Source organism: Panthera leo, chromosome C2, assembly GCF_018350215.1.
Source record: "Panthera leo isolate Ple1 chromosome C2, P.leo_Ple1_pat1.1, whole genome shotgun sequence".
Lineage (NCBI taxonomy): Eukaryota > Metazoa > Chordata > Mammalia > Carnivora > Felidae > Panthera > Panthera leo.
In genome coordinates this window covers 133,088,375-133,107,099 of record NC_056687.1, presented here as the reverse complement: position 1 = coordinate 133,107,099, position 18,725 = coordinate 133,088,375, and the positions used below count along the sequence as shown (strand labels likewise).

General features: G+C 44.4%; 2 long non-coding RNA genes across 2 annotated transcripts in view; one reads left to right on the top strand and one right to left on the bottom strand.

Moving 5' to 3' along the window:
- Window positions 1-201: 201 nt before the first annotated feature.
- On the bottom strand, window positions 202-5,767 carry LOC122198918. The gene is made up of 3 exons (XR_006193221.1): window positions 5,612-5,767; window positions 2,964-3,259; window positions 202-455 (listed from the first exon to the last, which is right to left on the bottom strand). It is a non-coding gene; the product is annotated as an uncharacterized LOC122198918 (long non-coding RNA).
- Window positions 5,768-5,905: 138 nt separating this feature from the next.
- The window catches only part of LOC122198916, a 100,559-nt gene continuing 87,739 nt past the window's right edge, over window positions 5,906-18,725 (top strand). The window contains exon 1 of the long non-coding RNA XR_006193220.1: window positions 5,906-6,194. This is a non-coding gene — a long non-coding RNA (uncharacterized LOC122198916). The remainder of the gene's footprint in view (window positions 6,195-18,725) is intronic.

Genomic DNA, 18,725 nt, shown 5'->3' with positions numbered 1-18,725 from the left:
AAGCCTTCACCTGCTTCGGGAAATTTTAAGTAAGTTTCTCGTATGGACGATAGAGTTTTTAAATGGGAAAGAAATTGTCACTGTTTTTTTAGTTTGGCCACATGGGTTTTGGTTGTGGATTTTTATTTTTCCTGGGGGAAAAAATAGCTGTGAATCAACTGGCAGTCAGGCAAAGACAGTTGAAGGTTGATATTTTATTTTAAGGCTGATGATCAACTCTTGCGGTTGTTTGAGAGCCCAGCTCTGGTCAAGACACGGTTTGAACCTCAGTTCGTCCACTATAATCTTGGACAAGTTACTGAATCTTTCTGTATCTCTATGTCCTGGTGTGTGAAATGCAGACCATCACGCTACCTCTTTCCTGTGGTTGATCTGTGGATTCATTCATTCAGAAAGTGTGTGTGGAGCGCCTGCCACATGTTAGGCACTCGGTAGGGTCTCTGCCATCATGGAGCCTGCAGGCGAGTGGAAGAGGGGAAGTAAGATTACAGACTGTGGTTACGGCCCAGGAGGAAACAAACTGTGATGTGACAGCTTCAGTAGTTGTATCGATAAAGGGCAGACACAAGGCATCGCAGGTGGGGCACTTCTTCTGAGACTTGAAGGGTAAGGATGAAACAGTCCTTGTGAAAATAGTTAAATGAACTAATGACTAAAACATTTAGTACAATACCTATCATATGTGCAAAACAAAGGTTAACCATTCTGATTCCAAAAGGAATTCAACATTGTTTTGAGCATTGATAGCATTCTTAGAATATGAGAAGTGCAAATTATTGGACACCCTTCCCCCGCACTTACTGAATCTGGGGGCGAGTGTTAACAAGCTCTCTGAGTGATTCTGATGCAGCTAACATTTGAGAACCACTGATCTAGAACCAGTGTTCAAACTTGGCAGCACATTGGAATTATCTGAGGAGCTATAAACCGATGCCTTAGAGAAGCTGATTTAATTGGCCTGGGTGCAGCTTGGACACCAGGATTCTTAAAGCATCTCCCTGGTGATTCTAATGTGCAACCAAAGCTGAGAACCACTGGACTAGAAAAACAGGAAATTCATAATCGCAAAGTACGGAGGGTCCAATTTTTTTAAGTGGTCACACCTGCTTTGTGGAGAAAGGCATGTGGACTCAGTTGACCCCACACCTTGTATTCAGGCATGAAATCAGCCTTAGCAAATGACCCAAGAGCCCAGGCTGGGCTAATGAACAGAGTTGGAGAGCGCCAAACTGGGCAGCCTCTGGCCTGCGTCCCCTGTTCAAACAGACAATCCCATCGTTTCTAGCACACACTCTGGCTGCTAATTACATACCTTACAAAAGTGACAGCTTCTGCAGGTGTGAGCAATTAGGATTTCTCTAACCCCATTGGAGGATGCCTGCCACTCCCTGCTTCCTACAAATTGCTCATGATTACATATTTGAATGGGAAAACATTTTACAAATTATTCCTTGTTAAGGGCTTGAAACAAAGGACAAATGAATAGGGAATCACAGTTAAAAATACTATCCCCTAGCTCACAAAATGCTTACATGGGGGAGGTGTATCTAAGGAAGTCAAATGAGGGGCATTTGACAGGGGAAGGGGTTCAGTAAGAGGTGGCTCCCAAATAGAGGTAAATGTCTAGTAAGGGATGAGGCATCCCAATAAGTGGCACAGAGCCACAGGTGCTATTCAGTGGGTCAACACTTGGGACCGAGGCAAGTAGTTCCCATCTGAGACCTGATCATGGTAGCAGGGTCCAGTCACTAAGCAAAGATTTGGGGGCAGATTTCATTCTTAGAGGGGAACTGAGTTCTTGGATAGGGTCAAATGTTGAACCTTTGGACAAAGATGAATGCCAAAATTGAGAGTGGAGAAGGGGAGGGGGGGAAACAAACTGTTAATGGGCACTATCTGTGAAGGCAGCACAGGCCATCCAGGGTCACCCCAGAGGGCACTGGGTCCCAGTCTGCAATCCCAAGTGACAGAATTTGGAATATCACTTCCAATCTTTCTCTGGTGGCCAATGCTAACTTAGGACCACACAGGGGAGGGGATTCTGGAAATGTAGTTGTGTAGTCCCAGTTTAACCAAATTGGCAGCAGATACAATGTTGGGAAGCCAAGGTGAGAGTGGGGCACTTCATTTGTTCTTAAGCAGGTAGAATGATAGTAGCACGATGTCATTTGGATTACATGTAGTGTTGATATCATTATCCCAGTGTTAACTGGAACCAAGTTTTTGTTAATGTGTCGAGTATTGTACTACAAACCACCCAAAACTTAAAACAGTAGTCGTTTGTTCTCTCTTGTGTCTAGGGATCAGCAGGAGTTGGCTGGTGACTGTAAACAGCAGGCTTCAGCTGGTTCTGGTCCCATGCCACCCTTCTTCCTCAGACCCGGGGACTTGCCAGGACAGCAGTGCAAGAGCCATGTCTGCCAGTTTTCCATTGGCCAAAACAAGTCACATGGCCAAGCCCAAAGTCAAGGTGCAGGGAAATACAATTCTCCCATGGAGGTGGTGGGTAGGGAAGGGGTGGCTATTTTTGGAAAGTAATCTAAGTGTCAGGCTTGGCATTTCAATCCAATACTTTTGACTCCAAATCTCATGTTCTCTCTTCTGTGGCCATGTTGGAATAATTGAAAAATTTTCCAAGTGATAAAATGGAAGCAGTTTGAAACATTAAAATAAGTCAGCCACTCTCATGTTGCTGGCCAGACATCAGACAGCAAGCCCATGGGACTAATTTTTTGCTAATTTTTTGTGTTTTGAGATGAGCGAGTCTTTGGCTGTGTTTTCCATATTCAAATTCAGAGCAATGTAACTCTAGTAATAACAGATTAATATTTCCAAAGTCTGCCATAAATATCCACTTGAAGATATTGAATTATTAGCCCTAATTATAGAGAGAAATGGAACATAGGCTCATATGATGTCATTAAAAGTGAGATGTAATACTCATGGGAACCTTCACTACCCACCTTACTGACATGTCTGTTTCCTGCTTGCTGGCCCTTTGGGATGTTCATTTTGAATGTTTTTATGACAACTAATTCCCTGATACATTTCAGCAGTACCCAATGGTTTGTTATCCAAACTGTTTCAAATCAGGTGAGCGGCTCTTGCTTCAAGTCTCAGGTGACTGTGGTGCCATATCTGAAACCTTGAACTTTAGACCTTTGACACAGTCCACCAGATACAGCTTATATGTTTCCAGCCAAATGTGGCCTACTCATGACTTGTCCATCTGGCATGGCTAAGCACTCGACACACCATGCTGAGGGGGAAAAAATCAGTGAAGTTAGAATTGAAGCAGGACTTTCTGCTTATAAAAGTGTTAGGATTGTTAGTAGTTAGCCCTCAAATGGATAAGTACTCTTATTCAATCAGTAAATATGCTCCAAGGTATTTTTGTTTATGAGAATTGGGTCTCATCTCTTCAAAGGGCAATTAAAGAAATAGAATTATATTATGGAGACTCTTTAAGAACAAGATGGAAATGTTTTGCTCCTGTAAATGACCCAAAGGCATGCATTGATAGTTAAGGATTAGAAACTTGGTTCTCTTTGCCAAACTTAACCCTCATTCACCATCACTTTTTTTTAACTTTATTTTTTATTTTTTTAAAATTTACATCCAAATTAGTTAGCGTATAGTGAAGCAATGATTTCAAGAGTAGATTCCTTAATGCCCCTTACCCATTTAGCCCATCCCCCCTCCCACCACCCCTCCCATAACCCTCAGGTTTGTTCTCCATATTTATGAGTCTCTTCTATTTTGTTCCCTCCCTGTTTTTATATTATTTTTGTTTCCCTTCCCTTATGTTCATCTGTTTTGTCTCTTAAAGTCCTCATATGAGTGAAGTCATATGATTTTTGTCTTTGTCTGACTGACTAATTTCACTTAGCATAAAGCCTCCAGTTCCATCCATGTATTTGCAAATGGCAAGATTTCATTCTTTTTGATAGCCGAGTCATACTCGATTGTATATATATACCACATTTTCTTTATCCATTCATCCATCGATGGACATTTGGGCTCTTTCCATACTTTGGCTATTGTTGATAGTGCTGCTATAAACATGGGAGTGCATGTGTCCCTTCGAAACAGCACACCTGTATCCCGTGGATAAATGCCTAGTAGTGCAATTTCTGGGTTGTAGGGTAGTTCTATTTTTAGTTTTTTGAGAAACCTCCATACTGTTTTCCAGAGTGGCTGCACCAGCTTGTATTCCCTCCAACAATGCAAAAGAGATCTCTTTCTCCGCATGTTTGCCAACATCTGTTGTTGCCTGAGTTGTTAATGTTAGCCATTCTGACAGGTGTGAGGTGGCATCTCATTGTGATTTTGATTTGTATTTCCCTGATAATGAGTGATGTGGAGCATTTTTTCATGTGTCGGTTGGCCATCTGGATGTCTTCTTTGAAGAAGTGTCTATTCATGTATTTTGCCCATTTCTTCACTGGATTATTTGGTTTTTGGGTGTTGAGTTTGATAAGTTCTTTGTAGATTTTGGATACTAACCCTTTATCTGATATGTCATTTGCAAATATCTTCTCCCGTTCTGTCAGTTGCCTTTTAGTTTTGCTAATTGTTTCCTTCGCTGTGCAAAAGCTTCTTATTTTGATGAGGTCCCAGTAGTTCATTTTTGCTTTTGTTTCCCTTGCCTCTGGAGACGTGTGGGGTAAAAAGTTGCTGCGGCCAAGATCAAAGAGGTTTTTGCCTGCTTTCTCCTCGAGGATTGTGATGGATTCCTGTCTTACATTGAGGTCTTTCATCCATTTTGAGTTTATTTTTGTGTATGGTGTAAGAAAGTGGTCCAGGTTCATTCTTCTGCATGTCGCTGTCCAGTTTTCCCACCACCACTTGCTGAAGAGACTGTCTTTATTCCATTGGATATTCTTTCCTGCTTTGTCAAAGATTAGTTGGCCATACGTTTGTGGGTTCATTTCTGGGTTCTCTATTCTATTCCATTGATCTGAATGTCTGTTCTTGTGCCACACCATCACTTTTAAGGGAATCACTGCATGGACGTAACCAGGAAAGAGGAATGCCTGACCATGGTCAGATGGCTCCTGTTTTCTTGCTTACACACGCGTTCTGCCCCATCTGTGAGCTCAGTGGGTCAGGGCCCTAGGCAAAGAGGCCAAGGACGTTACTGGTCACCTCTCCAGGCCTTGTCTTAACTGTGAAACAGGGTGGGTGTGAAGAAAGAATTCTGAAGGTCTCTCAGCTGTGTTCTGATATGACTTTTAAGCAGGTGAACAATTATTTCTATTATCTGATGAAGTTGTCCTGTCCTGATTTCTATCCTCTGATGAAGTTGTCCTGATTTGCCTGAAGGAGCAACCTGGGGATGAGTGCCGTGCTCTGGGCTGGGAGAGGGGACAGAGGAAGAGAAGGAGGGGGGAGCTGACAGGGGCCAGGCCCTGTTGGGGGAGCCAGAGCCCCACTGGACAGGAATGTTGACAGCCCAAGCCATGTCAGCAGCTAAAACCTCTCTGGCCCCACATGTTCTTCTTCCCAAGGGGCAGCCTACTTAATGTGAATAACATCTGTGGAAGCTTCACTCCAAGGCCTGAGGCAAACACAGCCCACTGGCTGCCAGGCAAGGGGACATCTTACCCACCTAGCAGGGCTTTTGCATTCTGGAGCTGCGCTGTTCAACATGGTAGCCACTGACTATGTGTGTTTTTTTAAATTTACATTTCAATTAAGATGAAATAAAATTAAGAAGTCAGTTCTTAATTTCAAGTACCCATGTACACATGTGGCTGTGGCTTGTGGCTACCATATTGGATGGTTCAAGTAAAGAACATTTCCATCATCACAGAGAGTTCTATTGAGTGCCTCTGTTCTAGAATGCAGCACAGTGCTCAACTGAAGAAATATAAAATGCCTCTCCCTACTTCCTCTTCTTATATGACCTTTCTTTCTTTGCTTGCATTAGAATGGCCCAGCAATTTATTCTGGGAGGCTGAAAAAGATGAGCTCTTTGATATCAAAAACCTGAGTTCACATCTCAGCTCCCTTAAGTCAAGTTTACGATAGTCACTTTGTTTCTATGTCAGTAAAATGATGAGTTTGAAGATCAGATGGGATAATGAACATGAAATTACTGATAAGACCAATGAACTGTACAGATTCGCACCAAATGATGCACCAAGAGAAAAAGGAGGGGAGATTGTCATTAGAGTTCTATCAAAAAAGGGGTGAGTTTTGGAATAATATTGGTGGCTTTTCCAAGGGGACTGTAAAGGTAAAATAAGGATACTGTCTTTGAGGGAGAAAGCACCTATCTCCCATTTCTCCATCCTTAGGGAGTCTTCATGCAAACCAAATGGGCCTAAGAAGAGGCACAAACTTTTGATTTTATAATGCAAGGTTGAGGGGCACGTGGGTGGTTCAGTTGGTTAAGTGTCTGACTCTTGATCTTGGCTCAGGTCATGATCTCACAGTTTGTGAGTTCAAGCCCCTCATCCGGTTCTGCAGTGATGGCAAGGAGCCTGCTTGGGATTTTGTCTCTTCTTCTCTCTGCCCCTCCCCTGCTCATGCGTGTGTGTGCGCGCGCGCACGCACGCGTGTGCTCTCACTCTCAAAATAAATAAACTTTAAAAAAATAAGATAATGCAAGGTTGAGGTCCTTCTGACCCCTGGAACTATAAACACACACCATGAAAAATGAACTCAGGGGTCTCTGTATGATAGGGAAAGATAGGATAAAATAAGCAGAGAGAGAAAGGTTAGGACCTGAGGTTCCTGGGTGGGGGAAAACACATGTTTTGGAACAATGCTTGGAGCATCTGACTATAGCAAACCCCCTCGGATAGAAGGTTCCTCTTAAGAATGTAACAAATACCACCTACTTCCCCTTAGGAATTTGACAAAAGACCTAACTGAAAAAACATGGTAGACCATAAAACATATGACCCACAAGGAACATTATGGCCATAGACCATCCCCTCATACTTGGAATCCAGCCAATCAGGAGTGGACAACCCAGCATCTAGAGTTATCAAGCCAATAAGGGTAGAACCTGAGAAGGAACGAGGGGGCAGGGAAGGGGACAACCAGAACCTGATAAAACAAGGACCCCTTGCCTATAGAAGGCGTTCACCTTTGAATGCCCCCTCTCTGTAAAGAGAGCTTTCCTGCTGTTCTTCCTTTCTGAGCTTATACTCTCATAAACTTCTGTCTGCTGCTCGTTCCGTATCCACCTCTTCATTCTTTGAAGCAGTGAGCAACGAACTCCGGGTTTTGAGGTAAAAATTCCTACAACATCTGGAGGTACTCAGGAGATCCTCACAAGGCCTACTCCTTAGCCTCTCAAGGAGATGAGAGATGAGAAGTTGTCCTTATTCCTCCTTCTACTTTACTGCAGAAATTCATGTGCAATCATGTCGACTCCAGTCACTTCTGAGTTACCTCACATGTGAGTCTGTTGGTTCTTATGTAACAATAAATTGTGTTTGCTCTCTTCTGTACACACATGAAGAGGTCTTTTTGTTGGCAGGATTGTTTTACGGCCCCAACAGAACCAGCGAACACTTGGGTTTCTGATGTGGAAAGGAGGTGCCTAAGGGAAGGCCTCCTTCTGAAGGAGATGGGCTCAGAGGAGGGCAGGGCTGGGTTTCAGGCTGACTCGCAGTCCAGGGATGCTGCATTTGAGACCCAGGCCAGTCTACGGCCATACCACCCTGAACGCGCCCGATCTCGTCTGATCTTGGAAGCTAAGCAGGGTTGGGCCTGGTTAGTACTTGGATGGGAGAGACCCAGGCCAGAGGAGAGCAGCAGCTCTGGTGTCCTGAGGCCCAGCAGTGGTGTAGGCCAGGAAGGGAGAGGAGTAGTATAGACCAGTCCTGAGACTGCCTGGTAGTAGGGCGGCTTTCCACCTCCAGCATGGCAGACTCCCTGATAACTCCAGAAAAGTCCTTGAAGTGAAATTTCTGTTTTAAGTGCTACAGGGCTTCTTTGCCTTACATGAGATTTCAAGTCACTGAGCTTTCAACAACAAAAGTCCTCATAGTATCCTAGACGCTGGGAAGGAGTCCCAGGTCATACTGTAACTTAGTGGTGGAAGCAGGTGGAAGATTTGGGAGCCTATGTGCCCTTGGCTGAATGGTGGTGAGTGATCACACACTAGTACAATGCTACACAGGGGCAGGGCGAGGGCAGCCCAATGGCTGTAAGAACTAAGGGACTGAGGGACAAACGAGGGAGGGAACCACCTCGTCCTACCAAACCTGGCGTTGCAGGATTTTCTGTACATCAATACCCAGGCTTCGTTGTCTCGCCGCTTCGACGAATGAAGAGGTGGACACGGAACGAGCAGCAGGCAGAGGTTTATTAGAGTATAAGGTCAGAAAGGAAGAATAGCAGGAAAGCTCTCTTTACAGAGAGGGGGCATTTGAAGGTGAATACCCGCAACAATAGGCAGGGGTCTTTGTTTTATAAGATTCTGGTCACCCCTTCCCTGTCCCCTCGTTCCTTGTCAGGTTCTACCCTTACTGGCTGCACAACTCTAGGCGCAGGCGCTGGGTTATCCATTCCTGACTGGCTCGACTCCATTGTGTGAGGAGTCAGACTGGTCAATACTGTCCCTCGGTTAAGATAAGTTTTATGGTTTAGTTATTTCAGTCAGGTATTTTGATTGTCAAATTCCTGAGGGAAACCTGAGGGGGAGTAGGTGGTGTCTTACATTCTTAAGAGGGTCCTTATGCCTGAGGGGGTTTGGCGTAGTCAGATGCTCCCAGCATTGTTTCAAAATATGTGTTTTTCTCCACACAGGGACCTCAGGTCCTAACCTTTCCCTCTCTGCCTATTTTATCCTATCTCTCCCTATTATAATCCCCACTCTGAACACATGACTCCTAACTGCTATTATGAACCAGGACGACGACCGATCTAAACTGCTTCCTGCTGAAGGGGGACGATGACAGGGGAACCGCGCAGTCAGGGCAGGTTCAGAAGTCGATCCAGAGATCCGATCTAATGAGAAGGTGTTTGTTACATCTTGGTTTGCAAAATTACCTTGGATGTCTTATTTTTCTGGCGTATACAACAGCGTCTACGAATGACACACAAAAAGAATATCAGACCAACAAGCAATATTCCAAAGGCAACGCCCCCTAGGGAGGAAGCCACAACATAGGAAGGAAAGCTGCATTGTAGCCATCTTAAAAATCCCTGGCATGTCTGGTCATAATTTTTTACCAATTTAACTATAGCTTTTCCTCCCTCTTCCATACTTATTTGGATCTGGTGATATTGTTGATTAGAATAATTAAGCACCTGAACTAGCTCGTGGTCCTCAATCCTCAATTCTTCCTTTGGCCACCCAGTTTCCATAGGAACAATTCCATGAGGCATATTTAATTCTACCTCAAGGAAAGATTGATCTTCAATATCCAGATTACTATAAGTCTTGTTAATCTTTTGTAAATGTATTCGACCAACGGTTCCAGTGTTGCACCATACTCCAGTATGATTTAGTACATGGTACATATGCTCACAGGTAAAACTCTCTGTGTCAGCTATTTCTCCTTGTTTACTTTCCCAGCAAAATTTCCCTCTACCCATGTACCAAATGCTATTGGTTATCGGGGTAGAGACGAGTGGCCAGACCTGAGCGAAATCAGGGTTCCAGCTTTGTTGAGGGCACAGCCAGATTTTATTTCTCTCTTCGCAGTTAGAAAGAGATATGGGAGCCCAAGCTGATTCATTTGACATTATGGCCCATCGACTCCCCATTGGCAAAATCCTCGTCTGATTTAATATAATCCCTATGCCTGCAAGCTGAACTATTGGATATGAATTAGCATGGTCCATCCGAGGCACATGTGCCCTTAAGATGCAACGCCTCGAGTTACAGCCCCCAGTAATAATCTTCCATAACTTGGGGCTTCCATATATAGGCCATAATTTTTGAGTTTCCAATTCAGCATTCATTAGGGTAGGCCATTGTCCCATGGCCACCTCAGATTCCATCTGCATTAACATGGTGAGCAATCCTTCCTGGGTGAGAATACATGCCCTTTCCCAGGTTTGAGTTTGGAAATGCCTTTGTACGGTTTCTCTGGTCTTACTTATCCACCTTACTAAGACCTCGTTTTCTTTTGAAAGAGTTTCCCATCCTTTGCCTTCTTCTTGAAACAAAGTGCCTTGAATATGGCCTATTTTGGATAAGGAATCCTTTTCCAAATTGTGTCGTTCCTCAGCAGCAGCAAATTCTGCCTGCCCCAATATGCCTAATCCTGTTCCTATCCCTCCTATAAAATCTCTTTTCATTATCTTGTTATTTTGGGGCCAGTAATGTTGTATCCACCATAGGTGTTGTTTCCATTGTAAATCTATGGAGTGGGAGCAATTAGGATAGTAAGTATCAACCCAAAACCTCTTGGTGTCCCAAGTTAGAGTCAACAAAATCGAGGAGACTCCCAGGTAAGCGGTGGTTTGGCTTTGCCACAAAGGTTCCCAAAGCCTTCCGGGTCTAACCGTGATGTTTCCCGTAGGCACTTGGGTCCACCATTGGACCTTTAAGAATAATGCGTGATTAGCCTTCCAGCCGCATTGGCAGGGCAGGAGACTATCTGGACAAGCAATACTATGGCACATCACACATCCAGCTGCAATATCTTGGTCTTCATAACCTGGGACCTTTTTAATTTTTCGATCATCTATATCTATGGCAATACAATGTGTCTTTTTAGTTGAGTTATATAATTCCCTTCCAGTTTCATTGCTGGGCAAAATTTCAGCCCAATATTTATGACTTTGTTCTAATTTTACAAATAAGTAACCTGTAAAAGGTTTGCCCTTAGGTAAGTTAAGGATATGGCTATTATCCCAATGCCAAATTGTAAAATTGCCATATTCCAGGTCATATTTTAAAACACGGTCTCCCTCTATAAAAGTTAGGTTAGCTGCCTCAACCAAAGGGGTCCTATCATTCACCCCTAATAGTGGTGGGGTTGGTGGAATACATACAGGAAGTGTTTCTGAACCCCATAGGCATATTATTATTATATTCCAATATATTGTGTTACTTATCTTCATTCTGTGCTGTCCTTTTCTTGAATATCAATTTAAGGCCTTCTCCTGTTTCACAACTTAACTCAGGCTCCGTGTTGTCCTGTTCTGATGGAAACCATGGCTTAACTCAGGAGCGATGAATCAAGGAGTCAGATTCCAGTACTTTGACAGCAGTAGGATTTGCCAAGGTGACCATGTGTGGACCCTTCCACACTGGTCCTAAAGATGGGGACAAAGAAGGAAGGGTTTTCATGAGTACCTGATCTCCTGGGTTATACAGGGGACGCTGGTCATCCCAGAGTTAAGAGACAGATAATTCCTGAAGAGTCTGATGGAATTTAGCCAAAGGAATTACATAGTTTACCAAATCAAATACCTCTTTACCTGCCATCGAGTCATTAACAAGAAAGGGTCTTCCATAAAGAACTTCAGAAGGGTTTAGGCCCTTTTTCATGGGGATAGTTCTAATCTGAAACAAAGCAATTGGAGGTAGGAGTGTCCAGTTCTGACTTGTTTTTTTTTAGGCCATCTTTCTAAGATGTCTCTTAATGCTTTCTTTGGTCTTTTCCACTTTCCCTGAGGTTTGTGGCCTCCAGGCACAGTGCAGATGATAATCAATGCCCAGAGCCCTAGATACCCCTTCGGTTACTGAAGACTTAAAGGAGGGACCATTAGAGCTTTGAAGGGATCTAGGGAGTCCGAAACAGAGGAACGATCTCGTTTAATAGTGCTTAACCACCTCTGAGGCTTTTTTAGTCCTGTGAGGAAAGGCTTCAACCCGAAGTGTGAAGGTATCTATCCATACCAAAAGATGTTTATATCCTTGTGTTTTTGACATATGTGTGAAATCTATTTGCCAATCATCCCTGGGATAATTTCCAGTTCTTTGTAACCCTATTGGAGCCTGCGGGTGAGAGAGTGGGTTATTTCTTTGGCAGATATCGCAGGTTTTTAGAATATATTCAATAGTCTCATCTAAATTCCTTCCTGTAGAAAGTTTTTGAGCCATTTGCAGGGTTTTACCCTACATTTACGTAGGTAAAACCCTGCACATGTAGATGGAAGGTGTAACGTAGAGTTTTTAAGCCTTCCACTGGCTAGCGGCCGGTAAATGAAGTCTGCCGTCATCCATCTACAACTACCCTGTAGGCTGGGGCGTGGAACCCCGTTCTGATGCCCATTGTTTTTTCTTCTGTCGAGTAGTGAGGCTTTTCTTGAGTTATACAGCCATCCCAGATAAGGGAGGCAATGGTAGGAGTAACTTAAGATCTGGCTGCCGATTGTTGTGGCTACAGCCAGCTTGTCTCCCTCTGCTATCTCATCCATTCCTTTTTGGTGTCCTTTGCAGTGTTCTATCTCTAAGGGCTGGTGAACAGCCTGTAAAAGTCGGGTAATTTCCTGGTAATACTTGATAGGAGACCCTGAAGCTGTTAAAAAAAAAAATGTCTTTTGTATCATGAGCATGTAAGACTAGGAAAGCATACTTAGAGTCAGTATAAATGTTAACTGTCTTTGCTTAATTCTAGGGCTCTAGTAAGGGCAACTGATGCGGCCAGCTGAGCACTAGTTCCTGATGGTAGGGTGCCACTTTCCAGAGTTTTATGAAGAGTCACCACTGCATACCCAGCTTTTTGGGAGCCCTGCTCAACAAAAGAACTCCCATCTGTGTAGAGGGTCCATTCTGGGGTTTCCAAAGGAGTTTCCCTTAATTCCTCTCGGGCAGCATAAGTTTGGGCTAACATTTGTTGTGTTAGCTCCTTACCTTCCTCTGGCAGGAAGGCTGCTGGGTTCAGAGAGGAGCAGGTCTTTACGTACACAGCAGGCCCCTTTGGCAGGAGTGCCTGAGGCTGCAGAAGGCGGCTGTGAACTAATGGCTGCCGTCCACCAGTAGGAGCCCCTGGATATTATGTGGGGCCTAGACTGTAAGGTCTTGCCCAAGGGTTAGTTTTGTAGCTTCAGGAATTAAAAGGGCAACATCTGTGTCGGCCCGAAGACATGCAGGCCATCACAAGCTACCAGATCAAGTTCTTTGCCAAGATACCCCACTGGTTGCTCTATTGGGCCTCATTTCTGAGTCAGAATGCCCAACGCTACCCCCTTTCTCTCTGTAACATATAAGTTAAAAGAACTTCCAATGGGAAGGCTCGAGGCTGGGGCGCCCAACAACGTGAGCTTAAGGTTTCTAAAAGCTTGTTCTCACTCAGTGTCCCATACCAGTAAGTGAGTATTTGTGGCCTATGTGTCCGTGATCAGAGGGAGCGAGTTACCTCTCCATATCCTGATATCCATAAGCGACAATGGCTGGTAGTGCCTAAAAACTCTCAGTTGTCTAAGAAGTTTCTTCCAGAAGGGGGTACGAGACAATAGGCTGAATTCTGTCTTTTCCTAGTCTTCTTGTGCCTTCCAAAAGGATTAATCCTAATATTTAACAGAAGTCTCAGACAATTGGGCCGGTTGGAAGACTTTATATCTTCTTTCTGCTAGAAAATTGAAGAGGGCCTTGGTACCAGCCTGTATAGTTGGTTCAGAAGGGGCACACAGCAAGAGGTCATCTACATATTGCAGCAAAGCGCAATTATCGGCTGAAAATTCCAAAAGATCACGTGTGTTAAGATAGATGTGGACTATCTCGAAAGCCCTGAGGCAACACTGTCCAAGTTAATCGTGAAGCTCGAAGCCAGAAGGACGGGATCCTCAAAGGCAAACAAGAATTGAGAATCTGGATGTACTGGAAAACAGAAGAAAGCGTCTTTTAAATCTAAGACTAAACCATTTCATATCTGGTGGAATCTAGGCCAGCAAGGTATAGGGGTTTGGAACCACAGGGTGGATGGGGACAACCACTTCATTAATGATGTGTAGATCCTGCCCTAGCCTCCATCCCCCATTAGAGTTCTGTACTCCCAATATCGGAGTATTACAGGGGCTGTTACATTCCTTTAAAAGCCCGTGTTCTTCAGAGTTTCTTTAATTTTTATTAGCTCTGTTTTAACCTCTGGTTTTAGAGAATACTGCTTCTGGCATGGAAGAGAAGTGGGATCCTTAAGATGTATTTGCACAGGTATTGAGGTTAAGGCTCTGCCCAGTTCTCCCTGTATCGCCCATACTGGTGAATCATTATCAGTTTCCATCAGAGGGAGGCAGTTGTTTATTTGGCCTAGAGCCAGGAGCACTGTAGTCCCTAATTCAGTCATAATGTCCCTTCCCAGCAAGGGAGTGGGGCTCTCTGGCATTATCAAAAAAAGAATGTGAGAATGAGAGCCTCACTGGGGTTTCTTCCTGTGTCTGTAAAATAGTGGCCAGTTTAGCGTAATTTGAGGGTTTAACCTTAGTTCTTTTTTTTTTAAGTTCATTTATTTATTTGGAGAGAGAGCAAGCAGGGAGGAGCAGAAAGAGAGAGAAAATCCCAAGCAGACTCTGCACTGCCAGCACAGAGCCCAGTGTGGGGCTGAAACTCAGAAATCATGAGATCATGACCTGAGCCAAAGTCAGATGCTCAACCGACTGAGCCACCCAGGCGCCCCTCCTTTTATCTGTCTTAAGTCTTACAATGAAAAAGGTGCTTGTGATCTTATCATAGTGCTCCCTCCGTGCGGCCCTCCTCCTGGCACTCCAGCTTCTCTTAGGGAAAACATGCCTGTTTCATTATGGGGAAGGCCTGGCTAAGGTGGGCAGTGGGGAGCAGAAGTGCACGTTTTTAAGTCTGGATCTATGGATGGAGGACCCGAGGAGGAGATGGAGGTGGGAGACTTTGCTTCCTCCTTCTCTAGGTCCTGCTTTGGGCGCAGCCAAAGGGCCCTTGATTGTCTCCCCTCCTGACTGCTGGAGCTTGGAAAGGGCTGCCAATAAGCCAGGGTCGACCTTGCGTTGCATACACATGTCCTGATTTTCTCTTAAAGCCCAAAAACATTGAACAGGGGGACTTCTCCCCATTTCCCCTCACATTTACAAAACAAGTCCTATTGTAGGATAGTATTATAATTGATACTTCCCTCTGGCGGCCAGGTTTCCTCCTCCAATTTGTATTGAGGCCAAGCCTCGGTGCAAAAGAAAATGAGTTGCTTTTTCTTCAGGGTTTGTGGATCAAAATCATCCCAGTTTTTCAGAATGTATCCCAAAGGAGTATTGGCCTTGGTTGGGAAATTGCCCATCTATAGGAAAAAGGAGGAAAAGGCGTCCCTTATCTCAATTTCCTATAGCTGGCCAGGAGATACCTTACCTCTTGATCCCGATTGTTGGCCAGGAGAAGCCTCATCTCCTGGCCCCGAGTTTTGACTGGCTATGCGACTGGCAGCCAAAAGCCCTGCCGGTCTCATGAGGTGTTGGGAGTAGTTCTCTTACTCAGGCTTGACCCTACCTCTGAGAGCTGATCTTGTCCTCCCCGATTTCTCCTACCCCTCCATTTCCCCTCCGTGGGATTTTGGGGGGATGGACTGTGACCAAGCAAGACTGCCCTGGTTGTAGAAAGATGCACTAATTTTATTTTGGCCCAACAGTAATTTATATATCGATCGTTGGCCATTGAGGGGGGTGCTAAAAGGACCAAAGTCAAGGTCTATTCCCCTGCCTTGTTCAGCAATGCCCACATAAATATCTTCCAGCCATGTGGACGTCCATTTTAGAGTATCTAGTTTGTTCCAAATCAGCATACACTGGGCTAAGTGTAGCAAAATGGCTCCCATGTAAAAGCCCTTCCTATATTATCCATCCTTTACATGGTACAGGCATCTATTCCTAAAGAGAAACAACACAAGTGTGGAACATTTGGAGGCTACTAGCAAGGTCATCGCCATCGTTTTCTCAGCCTTTGGATCAAAGGAGGGGCAATTTTAACCAGGCCTCGAGCAAAACAACTCAAAAGGTCATGCTGTCCTGATCTTTTGGGTAAAAATCACAGTTCTTTCCATCTTTCTTTCCAAACACCATTAAGTACAAGGAGTACTGTATGTTCTCTCCTGTATATATCTCTCAGACATATAGTAAATCTAGCATCCTGCAGTTGAAGTTAAAACACAAATTAGAGACAGAAAGAGGAGAATTCGCCAGACACCCAAACAGGCAGTCAGCGATCAGGTTCTACCGACAGCCTTCAGGCATTCACCAAAGAGTAGCCTTTGTCAGGACCCTTCACAATTGCTGTTCGGCCTCCCCTGAATCCAGCGCATCTGGGGGTTCTTCTCGAAAGGCAGTTGGGGCTCCATCACACCGACAGTGCCCACTATGTTGGGGGATCAGATGGGAGGAGACCCAGCTCTGCTATTTATTCTTAACTGGCTAACGGGTGCCCATTATTTTGGTTTGAGAGTTTTATTTAGGATAGAAAGGAAAGGCTGGGTGCCGGCTGCTCTTTACTTACAGTTAGAGGACATTGATATCCCGGGATGAGCCCCTAAAGAAAAGTTGCAGGATTTTTTTTTTACCTCAATACCCGGCGAGTTCGTTGTCTCGCCGCTTCGAAGAACGAAGAGGTGGACACGGAACGAGCAGCAGGCAGAAGTTTGTCAGAGTATAAGCTCAGAAAGGAAGAATGGTAGGAAAGCTCTCTTTACAGAGAGGGGGCATTCGAAGGTGAATACCCCTGACTGTAGGCAAGGAACTTTGTTTTACTGGCTTTTGGTCAGCCCTCCTCCCTTCCCCCTCGTTCCTTCTCAGGTTCTGCCCTTACTGGCCGGCCAACTCTAGGCGCTGCGTTGTCCACTCCTCATTGGCCCAACTCCATCGTGTGAGGAGTCAGACTGGTCGTACTGTCCCTCCGTTAACATAAGATTTATGGTTTAGTTATTTTAGTCAGGTATTTTGATTGTCAAATTCCTGAGGGGAAGCCAAGGGGGAGCAGGTGCTGTCTTACATTCTTAAGAGGGACCTTAACCTGAGGGACCTTACACCAGAGGGGGTCAGAGGCTCTGGCATTGTTCCAAAATACGTGTTTTTTCCCCGCGCAGGGACCTCTCTGCCTATTTTATCCCATCTTTCCCTATTATACTAGAGCTTACGCTGGGGTCCAAAAGGAAGGCAGCTGGAAATTTCAAAGAAGAATTTGGTCAAAACCATTATATACATACACTCCAGTCAAAATTCTTTCAAGGATTCCTAACTTTGTGACAGTATAGAATATTTGGCAACTGCTTTGCACATGTACACACTTTTGGAGAACTTTCCCCTCACTCTGTCTCGTCACATAAGCATTTTGTCATCTCACGTTATCACAAAAAGGAGAGTGAGTACAATACAGTAAAATATTTTGAATGAGAGAGACTACATTCACATAACCTTTATTACAGTGTATTGTTGTAATTGCCCTATTTTATTACTAGTTATTTTTGTTAATCTCTTACTGCGCTTAATTTATAAATGAAAGTCGGTCACAGGTGATGAGGGAGCTTAAGGCAAGCTGACATCCCACAAACCGCCCCCTCTTCTAAGTGGGATATATATGACATCCCTCAGGCACTCCTGGCTGCCCAGGAACAAAGGAAAGGGGAAAACTGTGATAAAGACCACAGTCCTGCAGGACGTGAGTCTCCATCAGTTTACAAATGTTTTAGTAAATTACAAGAAAAAGGCAATCTTATCAATAGCCTAATCTCCAGAAACCTATAGACTCAGTTTCCTGGAGAACTGACGTCACCCTCCCCTCCATAGTGACCTGGGGAACAAAGGCAAGAAGGATACGGTAGGTAAAATTTAAAAAAAAAATTTTTTTTTTGAGAGGGAGAGAGAGACAGAGCACAAGCAAGGGAGAGCAGAGAGAGAGAGAGAGAGAGGGAGACACAGAATCCAAAGCACGCTCCAGGCTCTGAGCTGCCAGTAGAGAGCCTGACGCAGGTCTTGAACTCACAAACGATGAGCTCATGACCTGGGCTGAAACCAAGAGTTGTTGCTTAACTGACTAAGCCACCCAGGCGCCCCTCTTCTGAGTCCTGTTTAGTATATGAAAGTCCTTTTGGAAACCTCCCTTTTGTCTTTACCTTCCCCAGCTCCACAGTATATAACCTTTCACTCATCACGACCCCAGTGCAGCTCTTTCTGCCCATGGGTCCTGTCCCTTGGCACTGTAATAAAAATCACCTTTTTTTTTTTAACCAAAAGCATCCCAAGAATTCTTTCTTGGCTGTCAGCTCCGGACCCCCTCCATTCCAAAACCTCATCAATAGCTGTGTATGCATGGAGAAAAACGACATATGTAGGGTTCAGTACTATTCGCAGGGTCAGGCATCCACTGGGGGTGTTGGAATGTATCCCCCATGGTTAAGGGGGTCTATTGTCATGAAAACAGGAAAGATAGTGATGTGACATTGGCCAGGAGTAAACAGTCAAGAAAGAATACTTGAGACATTTTTGGTGCAAAAAAGTGTTTTTATTGAAGCAGGGAGACAGGACCTGTGGGCAATGTGATTGTGGGGAGCGATTGACTGTATACTTTTCTTTAGGGTGAGGGGCTGGGTAGAAATAAAGGAAGTTTCCAAAAGGATTTGCATATGTTAAAGAAGACGTACAGGATCCTGGAGGTCTGGCTATTGTCAAACTAAGGTTGTTTTTTGCCTCTAGCGAAACATTAACCTGAAGATAGTAGTGGGTTCTTTGACGAACCTCACACTAGTCCTGTCTCAGGTATTTCTCAATGGGCTGCAAAATAAGGACGTTTAATTTTATCTACATTTCTTTTGCCTTTGTTCTCCTCATCAATAGGACTACAGCAGGGTGGGGAATGG